Source organism: Lemur catta, chromosome 10 (assembly GCF_020740605.2).
Source record: "Lemur catta isolate mLemCat1 chromosome 10, mLemCat1.pri, whole genome shotgun sequence".
Classification (NCBI taxonomy): domain Eukaryota; kingdom Metazoa; phylum Chordata; class Mammalia; order Primates; family Lemuridae; genus Lemur; species Lemur catta.
Genome location: NC_059137.1, coordinates 38,342,210 through 38,357,868, shown reverse-complemented (window position 1 = coordinate 38,357,868; position 15,659 = coordinate 38,342,210).

The following is a 15,659-nucleotide window of genomic DNA, read 5'->3' as shown; positions in this document are numbered from 1 at the left end:
GTATTAGTGTTATCCAATACTGAGACGCACCTCCCGAGTGGTCTGATAATATTATGGCAAGTGAACCTCACTGCTACAGCCAGGAAAATTTACAAGTCATTTGTGACCACAGAAATTGCCTTTGACAGTGATTAAAATATTAGAATCATAAAATACTTAGAGCTCAAAGGGTCCTTAGAGATCATCTGGCACAATCCCTCATTTGAAGACTGGATAACGCCAGCTGCTTCGATAAGTGAGAGGGAAAGGCAGGCCTGCTGACCCTCAAGACTCTTTCTGGGCTGCTGGCAATGAGCTAGCTAGCTGAGACCTTTGACTGATGCTCCCTACAGCAGGAGTGCCTGTGCCCAAACCAACTGCCCCCAGGATCAGGGGTGCCAAAGACTCCAGGTGCTTCACAAAGCTCCCTAAAGAGTTGCACCTACGCACAGCTCTTGCTTGGCACTTGAATGCAAAATATTTGTTACCTGGTGACAAGGCCACTTCTGTTGGCCCATTAAAAAGGAAAACAACAGGAGGTGAGGTCCTTCTGCTAGAGCACAGTCTCCAAGTGCATCCAGCTGTGCCTTGGCCCAAGCACACTTCTCCATAGGATGCCAAGAGACGACGGGGTCCTCTTCTGACCCTTGTCCCAGTGAGTTCCATCCCTACCTGCCATGCTTGCTGGCATTTGCCCACGGTGTTAACACATTAGCCCTTCTGGGCCTTTCCTACGGTTATTTTTCACTGGATACATTCTGAATGTATTCATAAGTAACCATTGCATAGGTAAACATTGTCTTTTTAAACGACCACATGGTATTTTATTGCACAGGTATACTAGAAGGTAATCAACCAATCCCCATTTGTCAGATGTTTCCAATTTAGCTGCTTCCAGTTTTCCACAATCAAAACCAATACAGTACAGCAGTGAACAATGTACAAACATCTTTGCACATTTGTCTGATTATTTCTTTAGCATAAATTCTTAGAAGTAGAATTGCCAAGTCAAAGAATATGAAGTTTTAAAAGGCTTTCAACATAATCTGCCAAATTTTTCCCCAGAAAAGTGGTGTCAGGCTAGGCTCCCACCAAGATCTCTGAGGTAGATTATTAATGATTTCAAATAATTTCCTTGTGTTTCATTCAGCTTCATTCCAATAGAAGCTAATAGCCTACTGAGATACAAAATGATACATTTCTTACGAGTCTGAAAAAGTTGAAAAACTTTCCCTACATTCTGATGGTTTTGAAGAAATGAGGACAGGTCACTCACCACCACTGGAAGAAATGAGACAAGGGGGCTTTTTCTTTATTATGCACCTTAATTTTGATGAAGATATTTTCTTTTTGTAAAATTTCAGTTTTTCATAGTGATTATTTTTGCATGGTGAAATTATGGATAATGGTTATTTTTTATTATGCTTATTTGTGTTTTCTAATATTTTTACAATGTCCTAGTAGTATTAGTACAGAGTTTCTCAACCTCAGCACTATTGACATTTTGGTCCAGATAATTCTTTGTTGTAGGGCCTGTTCTGTGTAGCACAGGCAACATCCCTGGCCTCAACATACTAGAGGCCAGTAGCACCCTCAAGTTGTGACAATCCAAAATTTCTCTAGATATTTCTAACTGTCTCCTGGGAGGGGCAATCAAAAGTACCCCCAGTTGAGGACCACTGTACTAGTGTAATAGACAGTACCAAATAATATAATAATCTACTATATAATATTATACAATAATAATAAACACATTACTTTGTGCCAGACACTACTCACAGTGCTTAAAGAGTATTATCTTATTGATTCTTCTCAATAAGATCCTTTGAGGTTGGCACTATTATTCCATCCGTTTTATCTATAAGGAAACTGAGGACAGAGAGGTTGAATAACTTGCCCAAGGTCACACAGCTAGAAAGTGCAGAATCCCAGATTGGAACCCAGGCAGCTCCAGAGCCCATGCTCAAATTATTTTTCTGCAGCTACCTTGAAAAATTTTTTTTAATTGAAAAAAATTTTTAAAAGATTCTTTTTAGTTATTAAAATTTTCCAGCAAATCTTATATGTTCACACACAATAATATAATGAACATCCATATACTTATCACCTAAATTTAATAACTATCAAGATTTTTGCCATACTTGATCTGTCTGTCCTTTTTTCTTTCTCTTCTTTTCTTTCTTTCCTTCTATTTTTTCTTTCTTTCTCTCTTTTTTTCTTTCTTCCTTTCTCTCTTTCATCTCCTTCCCTCCCTTCCTCCTTTGTATTATATCATTTCATCCTTGCATAGCTCAGTGAGAAGTTCTAAAAAATATGGATATATTCTCACAGAGCCATAATGCCTGTCATACCTAACAATATAAACAATTCTCTATTATCAATCTATATTCAAATTTTCCTGATTATCTCAAAAATATTAAGTCTTGAAAATGTCCAGCTTTGGACATTGAATAAGAAGGATGAAGTGGAACTTCCCAGCATCTTTTGAATCCCACAGGGAACGAGCGGCTAGTCACACAAGTACATTTCATAGGAGCTCTTCTTGGTTTGAGCTGCAAAGGAGAGAAAAACACACAGTCCACAACAACAATAAAAATCCCATTGCTGGTTTTGGGATATGAGTTCTGACACAAGAAGGAACACGGCTGATCTTAAAGTTAATTTTAATACCAGCAGGGAACTGGGACTAGCCTTCGGGGTTCCTCGACTCAGCTTTCTCAATGCATATTTATGATTTCATTTTAGTGCTTGTTGATTTACTTCTATTAGCCCATAAAAAACCCTGACGCTTTCTTTCTGTTGTCCTTGAAACATAGTAGAAATTCCTCATGAGTTTGTGGTTAAGGACTGGCCTGGGGTGGGGGGTGTGGTAGACGGCAAAAATTGGTCTTGAGAACAGCAGGATAAAGGGTGAGCAGGATTCTCTAGAGACCAGTGGGAATTACAGCTACCCCTTCACCCCACACCACCTGCTGGAGCGGGTTGGGGGTGACACACAGAACCCTCCTTGTGTTAGTTTCCTATCGCTGCTCTAACAAATTACCATATACTTGGTGGCCTAAAACAATGCACATTTATTCTCTTACAGTTGCAGAGGTCAGAAGTCCAAAATCAAGTTCACTGGGCCAAAACCTAGGTGTTGGCAGGGCAGTGCTCTTAGGAGAGAATCCCTTTTCTTCCCTTTCTAGCCTCTAAAGTTGCATTCCTTGCACTCCTTGGTTCCTGGGGCTCCTGGCCTCTTCCGCCATCTCCAAAGCCAGCAGTGTAGCATCCTGCTTCAGTAGTCATATTGCCGCCCTCTGTGCTAAATCTCTCTCTCTCCTCCCTCTTACAAGGGCTCTAGTGATTACATTTAGGGCCTGCTGGGATAATCTCACTATCTCATGGCCCTTAACTTAATCACGTTTGCAGTGTCCCTTTTGCCATATAAAGTAACATTCACAGGCTTGTGGATGAGGACCTGGATACCTTTGGTTGTCATTATTTATTTATTATTTTTTTAAATTTCAGCTTATTATGGGGGTACAAAAGTGCAGGTTATATATATTGCCCATGCCCCCCATCCCCCCGAGTCTGAGCTTCAAGCGTGTCCATTCCCTAGATAAATAACTCCATTTCCCAACCGTAGCATTAGAGAGGAAGAACATTGTTCCTGTTCCTGGTTTCCATGATGACAGATTTTTCCTAACACAATCTTGGCCTCTATCCACTCTGAGGAGGTAAGTTATTTATCTAGCTTATAAATTTGGGAAGAATAACCGGGTGTGCTTGGCTTGTTCCTGCTCCTGGAAGTGAGCTGCCTATAGGGGACAAGAATTCAGCTTTGTCCCTTTACGTGGAGGCATGTTCTGCTGCTCCTCCAGGTGGGGCCTGCCCAGGTCTAGTGTTCTAGGAATGGGGTAAGTCAACTGAATTGCAAGGTTGGAATTAGCAAGTACGCTGAGCTGATAGGCTGAAAGCCACATCCTCCAGCCTGGTCTCTATCAGTAATAAAGGCTGGATTTTGGCCTCCACTGGTGACTCCTTTGCTTTGTTCCTCAATTTCTTTAGCACCACATGGAGAAGAGGGGTTCCCCTCCAAGATACCAATATCCAGGTTCCCATGAAGACCATGGTACTTCCTGTCCTTAAGATTGGTGAGATTTTCCAGTATCTTTGCAGCAGTGCCTCCTTGTTTAGATTCACCTTGAAAGGCTTTTTCTTCCTTAAAATCAAAGAATCTTGGGTAGCAAAAGGCATTTCTCTGAAAGTGGTTCCCAAAAGATAAACTGGCTATTGGTGGTTTAAGTTTTTATTACTAATTTGGAAGAGATGATGCAGGTGGGCAGAGGGAGCCCTGGTCTATGTTAATGTTTACATTAATTTTTACTGACATGTCATATACATGGAGAAATGAGCACATTTGAATGAATTTTCACAAGTAGAACCCACTCACTTAACCAGCACCCAGATCAGAAAGCAGGACATTTTAGCACCCCAGAAACCCGCCTGTGCTCCTTATGCCAAAGCTCTTCAGTCATGCATAATCGGACAAGCTCTTGGTTTCATCCCATGGCCGGATATGCTTTCATTGTGTTTGATTGTTTAACGCTCAAAGAGTAACCTTATTTCCAAAGTTTGGGGGAAACCATCACCATCAGGCACATGTAACATTTACAGCAATATTGAACTGCAGCATTATAAGAGATTTTTGGCAAGTCTAGGTAGATTGTATGCATTTCTTCATCAATTAGGTCTCATCTGCTTTCTATCTTTCAGAGATTTCTCAATATTTCTGCTCTGCCATTGACTTTCTTTCTGTTTTTCAGCACTGTGGTTATTAATCTTAAAATACACATTCACACAAATCTCTAGTCCCATTTCTCAATTTTGGGAGCCTGTGGAAGGGGAGGCATATGTGTTTGGTCTGCTATCTTGATCCAATCTGCAACTTCATTTTTCATGACTCTGTAATATTAATATCTCAGTGTGCTGATGTCACATAATTCATATAACTAATTCATATTTTTCCATACTAAAATTAATATAATCAATATTCTTAAATACAAATCTTGGCATATGATTCTGATTGTTTCTGAAGAAACCCTTTTAATTAGTGCCTGTTGAATAAAATAGGAAAATGAGTTAGTGGTTTCTGTGTTTTCATAAACGTATATATTATCCAAAGGTCAAATATGTCACTGCACTAATATGTTTAATACAAGAGAATAAGAAAACTAGATCATGGGAACATGTTGGTCAAAGGACACAAAATTTCAGTTAAACAGGAAGAATAAGTTCAAGAGATCTATAGTACATTATGGAGACTACAATTAATTTACAATAAAAATCAATGTAAATATTCACGTAGACTAGGGTGATAACTTTTCAAGTATGCAATACTTGAAAAGATACAATGTATTGATAAAAGAGTAGATTTTAAGTGCTCCCATTGCAAAATAATATGTGAGGTAATACATATGTTATATAGCTTGATTTAGCCGTTCCACAATATCAAAACATCATGTTGTATGCCCTCAATATATATAATTTTTGTCAATTAAAAAATAAATTAAAAAAAAAGATCTTTTGGGGGTCAAACCACATCAGAATTCTCTATTTCCAACATTTCATAATTCATAACAGTCTATTTTCTTGCCCTTTCTTTTTTCTGTCCCAAAGATCTTGTGCAGAATCAAAAGAGAGACAATGTAGAGAAAGATCTAAGCTGTTGAATACGCTCAGTCCTGGAGAGCAAATGGATATTTAGTCAAAACCACTCGGATACCTAAAAGGTTTTCATCTTTCAAGCCATCAATCTAACAGTTTTAACTTGCACCAGCTTTATTTTTAACTTAATAAAAGATTTTTGAAAGTTCTAGGCTTCCTATGTACTTTGTCCTATGTTCTGCACAACCTACAGAACTCTAATGAGCTGCCAAGAGTGTTTAAAACTCTGTTAATTCAGCACTGGAAAAACAACTGAAGCTACCTTACATCTCTGGAACCCCAGGTGAAATAAAAAAAGTTAGGGGTATAAATGTAGCCTTCAGCAGGAATCTTAGTCACCTCCCATGAGGTAGATAAGATGGGAGGAGATGCAGGAGGAGGCATGAACACAACCAGGTACATAGGAGGCTCTCAATAAATATGTGTTAAATAAAACTATACCCAGAAAGAAAAAAAATCAAGACTCTACCAGGTACATCGAAACAGTCATGTTTAAATCAAATGTGGAAAAAGAGTATATTTACGATTTCCTAGGTTGAAAACAGGGTTAGAAGAAATGTCGAAAGTTATTAGTATAAACTTGGGAGGAACCTCAAGGTCCAACCCCAATTCAACATGAAAATGTATTTGCTTCCTTTCAAATTTTATCTTTTCTCAATTCATTCCATATCCTTTCCCTCTGTGAGGAAGTGCTAGAATGAGGAAGGGGGCAGAAAAAACTTAGGGAAAATATAAAGTTAGGAAAATTTGGATTTGTTCATTCAGTCAAGTCTTCATGAATCATTCATTTAACTACCATATATCGAGTGTTTAATATATGCAAGAGACCATTCTTTAATTTTAAAAAAACTTTTTCTTATTATAAAATAAAAGTTAAATTTTTAAAAAATTAATAAGTATTTAAAGAAAATAATTATAATTATGTAATGTTCCACCACCTAGATATAATCACTGCTAATATTTTGATTTTTTTGTAATGATATGCTTTAATTCCTTTCTCTTTATCTTTTGTGTCTCTGCTACAGGTTTTTTCTTTGTGACTATCATAAGGCTTACATAAAATATCTTATAGTCATAATGGTCTATTTTAAGCTGATAACAACTTAAATTTGATCACATACAAAAACTCTGTAGTTTTACTTCTCCCTTCCAAAATTTTACATTATTGATGTCACAGTTTACATCTTATCATTCTACATTGTCTATCTAATAAAATATTACTGTTATTTTTAATACTTTTGTCTTTTAACTTCTAAGTTAGAGTTAAAAGCGATTTATATACCATCATTATAATAGGAGAATATTCTGATTTGACTCTACTCTTATCTTTACCAGTGAGATTTGTACTTCCATGTGTTCTTATGTTGCATTCTTTTGTTTCAGCCTGAAGAATACCCTTTAGCATTTCTTGTGAAGTAAGTTTGGTGGTGATGAATTACCTCAGTTTTTGTCTGTGTGGAAGTCTTTATCTCTCCTTCATTTCTAAAGGATAGATTCTCTAGGTACAGCATTCTTGGTTGGAAATTTTTTTCTTTTGGCACTTTGAATACATCAGCTTACTCTCTACTGGTCTCAAGTTCTTGCTGAGATATCTGTTTATAGTCAGATAATGATTCCCTTGTATGTGACAAATCACTCTTCTCTTGCTGCTTTCAAAATTCTCTCTTTGTCTTTAATTTTTGGCAATTTAATTATAATGTGTCTTGGTTAAGACTTCTTTATGCTCAATCTATTGGAGTTCTTTGGACTTCATGGACCTGGATGTTTATTTCCCTCCTGAAATTTGGGGAGTTTTTCTATCAATTTTTTCTTTAAACAAGCTTTCCATCCTTTCTCTCTCTCTCCTTCTTCTAGAACTCCCATAATGCATATATTGGTTTGTTTGATGGTGTCCCATAAGTCCCAGAGGATTGTTTTACTCTTTTTCATTCTTTTTATTTTTGTTCCTCTGACTGACTAACTTAAAATGACCTGTCTTCAAGCTAGGACTTACTTTTTTTAAAATTGTGCCAATAGAGAAGTTTGAGGTACCAAGAAACATAAAACAGTCAAAGGAATTTTCTCTGCCTTTTAATTTCTATTCAAGGCAATGCTGGGCATCATTCAGATATTATCTGTGATGGTTAATTTAATGTGTCAACTTGGCTGGACCACAGTGCCCAAATATCGATCAAACATTATTCTGGATGTCTGTGTGATAGTGTTTTTGAATGAGATTTACTTTTTTTTTTTTTTGAGACAGAATCTCACTCTGTTGCCCAGGCTAGACTGCAGTGGCATCATCATAGCTCACTACAACCTCAAATTCCTGAGTTCAAGAAATCCTCCTGCCTCAGCTTCCCAAGTAGTTGGAATTACAGGCATGTGCCACCATACCTGGATAACTTTTTTATTTTTTGTAGAGATGGGGTCTTACTATTGCCCAGAAAGGTCTCCTGGCTTCAAGCAATCCCCCTGCCTCAGCCTCCCAAAGTGCTAGGATTATAGGTGTGAGCCTCTGCACCAGGCCTAGATTTATATTTAAATCAGTGGACTTTGAGTAAAGCAAATTACCATTCATAATGTGAGTGGGACTCATTCAATTATGTGAAGGCCTGAATAGAACAAAAGACTAACCTCCCCCGAGCAAGAGAGAATTCTCCAGCAGACTGCCTTTGGGCTTCCTCTGCTCTATCTGCTTCCTCCTGGTTCTATAGCCAACTGCCTTTGGACTCAAATGGCAACTCCTTTCTGAGTCTCCACCCTGCTGGCCTCTCTATCAAATTTGGACTCACCAAGCCTCCATGATCACCTAAGCCAATTCCATAAAATAAATCTCTCTATACACACACATATGCACACACACATACATACACACACGTATACACACACACACATCCTATTGGTTCTGTTTCTCTGGAAAACCATGACTAATACATTACCAGGCACTCCTTCCTGCCTTCTTCCAAAGTTGAGAATTATTCACTTCCCAGTCAGGCCTCAGGCAGGCAAGGTTCACTTGGTGGTTAAGGCAGATGAAGGGTGGTTGCCCCAAACCCATAGTCAAGCTCTTTGTTTGTTACAGGAATAATGGACTGTTTCAAAGGAAGAAGTTGTGTGAGCCTTTTTATTTATTCCTCTAGAGAAGAAATTATGAGCCCATGACTATATCTAATTATAATTTTCATTCAAGATGCTAAAATTTGTTTTTTTCTGTTCTTCAGTGGAAACATAGATAATGACCTGGCATAATTCCTAACAAGGAGGCTTTGAGTATGAGATACTAGGGAAGTTGCCTTTTCTCTGTCTTCTCTGCAGTCTACCTTTCTTAAAAAATGAGACAAATATGCACATAGCTGACTTAAGAACAGGAGAAAATAGTCACAATATGTCAATTTTCTCAAAATCGTTGGGTCTCGAATGCTTCCTTTATCTTAAACTAAGTTATAGTAAATACACAGTACTGCTTTTAGTATCTCCACTGTATTGATTATTGTGATGATTTTTGCACCATACCAAATAGCTTTAATTACTGTAGTTATGAAATGTATTTTCATATGTGGTTAATGAAGCCTTGACTTTATTGCTTTTCTCTTTCAAACTGTTTTTACTATTTATATGTGTGATTTCCCAGAGTCATTAAGAGTCATTATTTCAAGGTCCAAGAAAATTTTCATTGGGATTTTAATTGGAATTGTGTTAAGCCTATACAATAACTGGAGAAGAGTTTAAACCTTTACCACAGTCTTTCCATTGATAAACATACCATTTATTTCATTTTTCTTTAATATATCTCAGTAAAGCTTTCTAGTTTTCTAGACGTTGGCCCTGTACATTTCTTGTTGATAATATCCTTTAGCAGAGCATATTATGTTTATAATTTGTCTTGCTATGCTAGATATGCCACCAAGCCCTATTTGAAATTCAGAGCTATAGATTCTGCTCGCAGGAAGTTTAGATTTTAGAATGAATTTAGGTAGTAGAAAATATGCCAGGTACTTCTTAAGTTGATAGCTCAGTCACCGGAAAAATCACCCCACCCTTTTTGTCTGGGTGCTACTCCCCTCCCATCCCAGTGTTACAGCAAAGGAGTTCCTGGCAACCACGTCAACTGACAGCTGACTGGGCTGTGGAATGGGTGGCAGTCCCAAAATGATCCAGTGAATTCTTTCCCTGGGACTTTAAGAGATTACCTTGTCTGCCTCTAGGTGACTAGATTGGTAACATGTATACACTGGAGCTGCTGGAGCCATGCTTTTTCACATGGATACCAGGTAAAAGGAGGAAATTAACCTGTAGAAAGAAAAGGAAGAGCAAAATAGACACAGAGAGAAGTGAGCATCAGAGAGAAAGACCTGGTAGTATTTGAGTCTCTAATTTCATCTCTTTCCAGAGGTTCAGCTGCATTCCTACCTTTGAGCTCTCTGAAAAATCCCAGGAAAGTCCTTTTTTTTTTTTTTTTTTTTTTTTTTTTTTTGTTTTTTGACTCAGGCTAACTCCAAAGAGTTTCTGTCACTACAACCAAAAGAGCATCCCTTATATGAAGAGAAGGTAGACAGGATCCTGAGGGTTTTCAGGCTCCAGAATTCAAAATCCAAAGCCAGACGAGAAAAGGCTAGAGGAGGGCAGACAAACATGAGAAAAATTCCAGAGAAGGAACAGGCTAAAACAGGCCCAGGCTTTATTTGGCCATCACATTTACTGTACTTCTGGGCACATCTGCTCCTGCTGTCACACCAAAAAGGGACCAAGCCAACACCAGCAAATAAGATCTTTCATGCTAGATGCTCTCTTCAGCAGAATGTGAAACATCAGTCTCAGAGGTAACAGCTACAAAATTTTTATAGCACTAGACAAAAATTCCCATCTTTATCCTCCGAAATTTCAGAAATTCCAAAGACTAGTATCCTGCTAGGGTAGGATAGCTGAGCTGGATAAAGAAGTGACATGAAGTAAAGGAAGGAGGAACCTGAGAGATGGGGTGATGACAAAATCTGGGGAATAAGCTTCAGCAGCCAGTGTGTGGGTTGATCTGCTCTTTTGTCCCTTTGCTGCAAGACTGGCCATGCCCCAAATGAAGGCTGCTCTGTCAGCCTGAATCCCAGAGTGTAGACAACACGGAGCAGGACTGCAGCTGGCTCATTGTAGACACGTGGTATGAGCGTGTAGCCTTTGAGATCTGGAGGTCTTTTGTTGCTACCACATAATCTCTCCTGTCCTGACTAATACATGTATCTTGCTCTGTGAGTGTGAGTTCTATAAAGGCAGACCCTGTCTTACATGACTTGTACCTCCAGCACCTAGCACAGTGCTAGCACATAATAAACACTCAAGTATTGATAATATTGAACAAATGAAACCTTTCTGGATTTCATCTGTACAATAAAGGAATTTGAGTAGATATTCTACAAGGTATCTTCAAATGCTAGCATGCCATATTAATTTCAGAAATAAAAGGTTCTGTGTTAACATCTTTCTGAAATACCCACATGCCCTAGCCTCATTTCAACCTGAATTCCTTGCTCTTCTAATGAAAAGCCTTATGTAAGCCATAAAGTATATGGCTGTGTATGCTTACAGCATTGCAAGAACTGCTTAAGGTTTTAAAATTCTAGTGCAATCAGTCTGTACAGACAAGAAATTAAACACTAAGAATGCCTTATCTGTCTCTGAGTATTGAGACCCTGAGTGATGTCTCCAATCCCCACCCACTATTGCTGCTGACTTAGACAAGTGTACCTGCTGTTCAAAGACCATCTGAAATTACCTCCAAGAAGGAATTGCTTTGCAAATGAGACTTATAATTAAACAGTAATTGAAGTTTCCTGTGGTTTTAAGCATGGGTCTTATCTAATGCCTAAGTAGATGAACTACATGGCTTAAAAATCAGAATGGAATTAGACATTTGCACAAGTGAGAGGAGGCTCTGCTCAGCAACCTTGCTTCTTTAAGACCCAACTTGATTTCCAGCACTGATGTCAAAACATCTGCACAAAACTGACATCAGCTCATCCATGCAGAAGTAACTGCCAGAGAACCAAGGAGCTGAAATGCACCTCACCTAGCTCCTCATTCAAAGACTTTGTTTCATAAGAAGCTGAAATCCAGGAAGAGAAAGTGGTTTTCCTAGGGTCACAGGTAGAAGAGGGGATAATCAGGGGACTTAGGAGGTAAAACTATAATGATTTGAGTTACTTATTGGATGTAGGCTGTTAGGAAAAGAGTAGAGGACAATTCCAAATATTTTCAGTTGGCAGATGGAAGAAATGATGGGGTCAGGTTAGGATCATAATCTCAAAAAACACAACCCCAAATACCACAGTCCCAAATGTTGAAATCCCTAAAGTCTAAATCCCTAAAATCTAACATCCCTAATGTCTATAATCAACCCAAAACACTATGGAACAGAAGATGGAAAAATTTAATAGGGAATTCTCATGCTGGTGTATATCAAATCATAGAAGAATTTCAAAAAAAGCAGTGCCACATAGAAATGAATGCGAACATATTCTCTGAGGAAAGCCATGTCCTAAAAGAAAAAAAACAGCCATTCATCATAATGCTGCATGATTCAAAATGTTAATGATTGTCAAAGCCAGATCATATGAACCATCTTTATGCAATTGCCTATAATTTATCCCTGGTAACATACTTTTTCACATGTTGAATTTTCTTTTTAGTTTTTTTGTTTTTCTTAATTTTCTATTTTTCATTTTTTCACCTCTGTTTTAAATGGTCAGCATTATTTTTTTACAACTCTCTGTGCTACGTATTTCATTTTTGCATCATTTGCAATACTGGAGGTATAAATTTTGTAGAGACTTTTAAAGAGTTCTGATTTGTTTTATGCATTTTTTGCAAATTCGACTACATGAAAGTGCATTATCACAACATTGACTTTGTTCATGTATGCAAAAACATTGAAACTTCCTCAATAAGTGAAGAGATGTCCTTTTTGTACATCTGCATTTGTGAAAGATAAAATTTTTCAAGATCTTGGCTCTGGCAACTGTATATGCTGTGGTGACCCATTGCAGTCTTTTAACAGGATCTTGTCAAAATACTTAGGTTGTTTGACACCGTGTTTCAGATGACTGTAGTTAAAAAGGTGGGTACACACAATTACCAGTCATAGTGATACACATTTCTACATTTCACTTTTTGACCCATTTCTTTATGAATATGGTTCATCTGCTCATTACTGTTCCACCCATGTGACTATTGTTAGCATACCTGAGTGTTTATGCTTACAGAAATATGGGTGTTATTATTGCCCATTTTATTGTGTAATGTGGCCCATGTTCTGCCATATTTTTATGAGAGACTGGACTTTGATCAGCTCCTCATGGGGTCAAATGAGAAAGTGCAAGTTTGAAGGAAATATAATGAGTTCAATTTGTGTCATGTTGGGTGTGAAATGTTTGTGTCCCATCCAGGTAGAGATACCAAGCAGACAATTGGATATGATAGATCTGAAGCTGAGGGGAAAAGACAAGGCTAAAAAGATAACTCCAGGAGTCATAAGCCTGTTTAGGCTATTTAAACTATCATAGAACGGGAAGGAAGAGAAGAGAAAGCAGAAAAGGGGAGTAACAAGAACAGAATTAGCAGAACACCAGTATCTATGGGGGTTGTTAAAAATAAATAAAATAGAGTTTACGAAGTGTCCTACAAATGAGTGACCAGGGAGACAAGGAGGACAATCAGGATAGAATGGTATCAGTAAAGGCAGAGGAAGACAGGGTTTCAAGTAAGGGTAAGTGTTCAATAGTCATAGCATATGTAGTATGTTGCTTCCTGAAGATTCATTCTCTTCTTTTTTCCTACTAACAAAACTTGTTTTTGTTTTTGTTTTTGTTTTTTTCAGAGCATCAGTGAGTCTCGTAAATCAGTAAATGAGCAAGCAAAGACTTCCCAGGCTCCTTTGAATCCCATATGACATCCTTCGGGCTGATTCTGAGCAGATGCCTATCTACCTGGAGGGGCTGGTGGGAAAACTATTATTTTCCTGATACAAATGGCCAAACAGCAGGCACCTCACATTTGCCCTTTGCCTTTTCTTCTTTCTTCCTTGCTAAATGATTCTATGCCCAAAGGTGCAGCAGCTACCTAATGATCATGAGTACAAAAGACACACAAAATAGATGGCAGAGTAGAAAATGAGAAGGCATCTGGTTCCTGAGCCACTTAGTTGAAAGGGTGAGAAACTTGGGGGTCAGTCTTGGCCCCTCCCTTCATCTCACCTCACTGTGCACCAAGACACTTGATTCAACCCTTCAGTATCCTTCAGATCGGCTTTCTTCTACCCACCCCTACCAGCCTGGCATTGTTCAGGCGCACATCGTGTCTTGCCTGGCTTATGGAACTGCCCTCCTAACAAGTCTCCCTGCTTCCAGACTGACCCCCTGCAACCTGTCCTCTACCCTGCTGTCACTTTCTGTCAAAAATGGAATACTTCTGTATTGATCTCTGCTGAAAATACTGTCACAGTTCTTCATTGCCTACTAGATAAAGTCAGAAGTCCTTAGCTCCACAGAAAGGTCCTTCATGATTTGGCTCCCACCTTACATGATGAGGACACTGACTATAATGACAATGAGGAAAGAAAACTATGTATAGATAGATAGACAGACATAGATATAGATATCAATTGTTTTTTTGAGCAGGGACCATGTACCAAGCATTATGTTAGGAATTTTACATTTATTTAATCTTCACAATGCTTCCTCGTATATTTGGTATTAATATTCTCATTTTACAGGTCAGATGACTGATTCTCAGAAAGGTTAAGCCACTTACCGAGGAACACACAGCTAGTTTAAGTGGGGAAGGACTGGATGTCAAAGTTCTTTCCACCAAGACCTTGACATGAAAGAATGAACCGCTCGCCATCTTGTTCCCCACCACCCTCTTCTACCCTGAATGGAAAGCCCTGTTGAAGAATCACAGCCAAAGCCAGTCTTGCCCCTGGGGCCAGAGGAATCCATCCGTTGCTGCGTTGCTGTGGACGACCGAGTGGGAAGAACGCTTGGTTCTCCACGTCAGCTTCAGCAAGGGAGCAAAGAATCGCCCACAAGTGGAGAGGCATTCTGGGGTGGTTCTGACCCGCCCATTTGAAAGCTGGGGGGCGGAACGGGGGCCGGGGGCGGGAGCCCGTCTCCCTTGTCCCAGCCTGGAGTGGCAGTGGGATCGGGGCTCCAAGACCACCTTCTCCCGGGTCCAGAGCTGGAAGGACAGAGGGAGGGACTCCGGGAACTCCCTGGGGAGCCCAGGCAAGACCGGCACCCGCCCTCCCCAACACTAACTCAGCCTGGGCCAGGGGTGGAGAACCTGCGACCTCAAGGCCACATGTGCCCTTCTGGATCCTAGAGTGCGGCCTTTTGACTGAATCCAAATTTTACAGAACAAAGCCTGTGCGCGGGGGGCAGCGCAGCCTGCTCCGCTGCCAGGGCGCTTTCCCGCGCCCGCTGCCCAGCCCGGACGGAGAGCAGTCTTCGGGCACCGTCCCCTCGAGGGGGGCAGCCCTCTGCGCCCCAAGTGCCGCGAGGTTGAGAGAAGGGCAGTCGTTGTCAGGGCGCTTGGATCAGATTTGTAACTGAAGAAGCGTGCGGGTCGCCGAGGGACCTCTCCAGCTGGCACCTAACCCCTCGGACACCGGACTTGGAGCCCAGGCTCAGAAGGGCAGCCCGACCTGGGGTTCTCGTCTCCGGTCACAGGCAGCCTCGCGCCCCAGACCTTCCCCGGGCACGTCAGCTGTCCGGTGGCCCTGCTCAGCCCTCGCGGGCAGCGGCAGAACGAGCCCGGGCAGCCCCTTCCGCCGAGCGGCTCTCCCGGGGGTCTGACCCCTCGCGCCCCCGCGCATCCCGCTTTGTTTCTGAGCGTGCTCTGAAAGTGATGCAACGAGGCCAGGCTCGCTCGCCGCTGTCCCTCGTTCCACACTGAGTCCGTCCTCCTCCCGCGCCCCGCGCTGCGCGCACAGCCAGCGCCGGCTG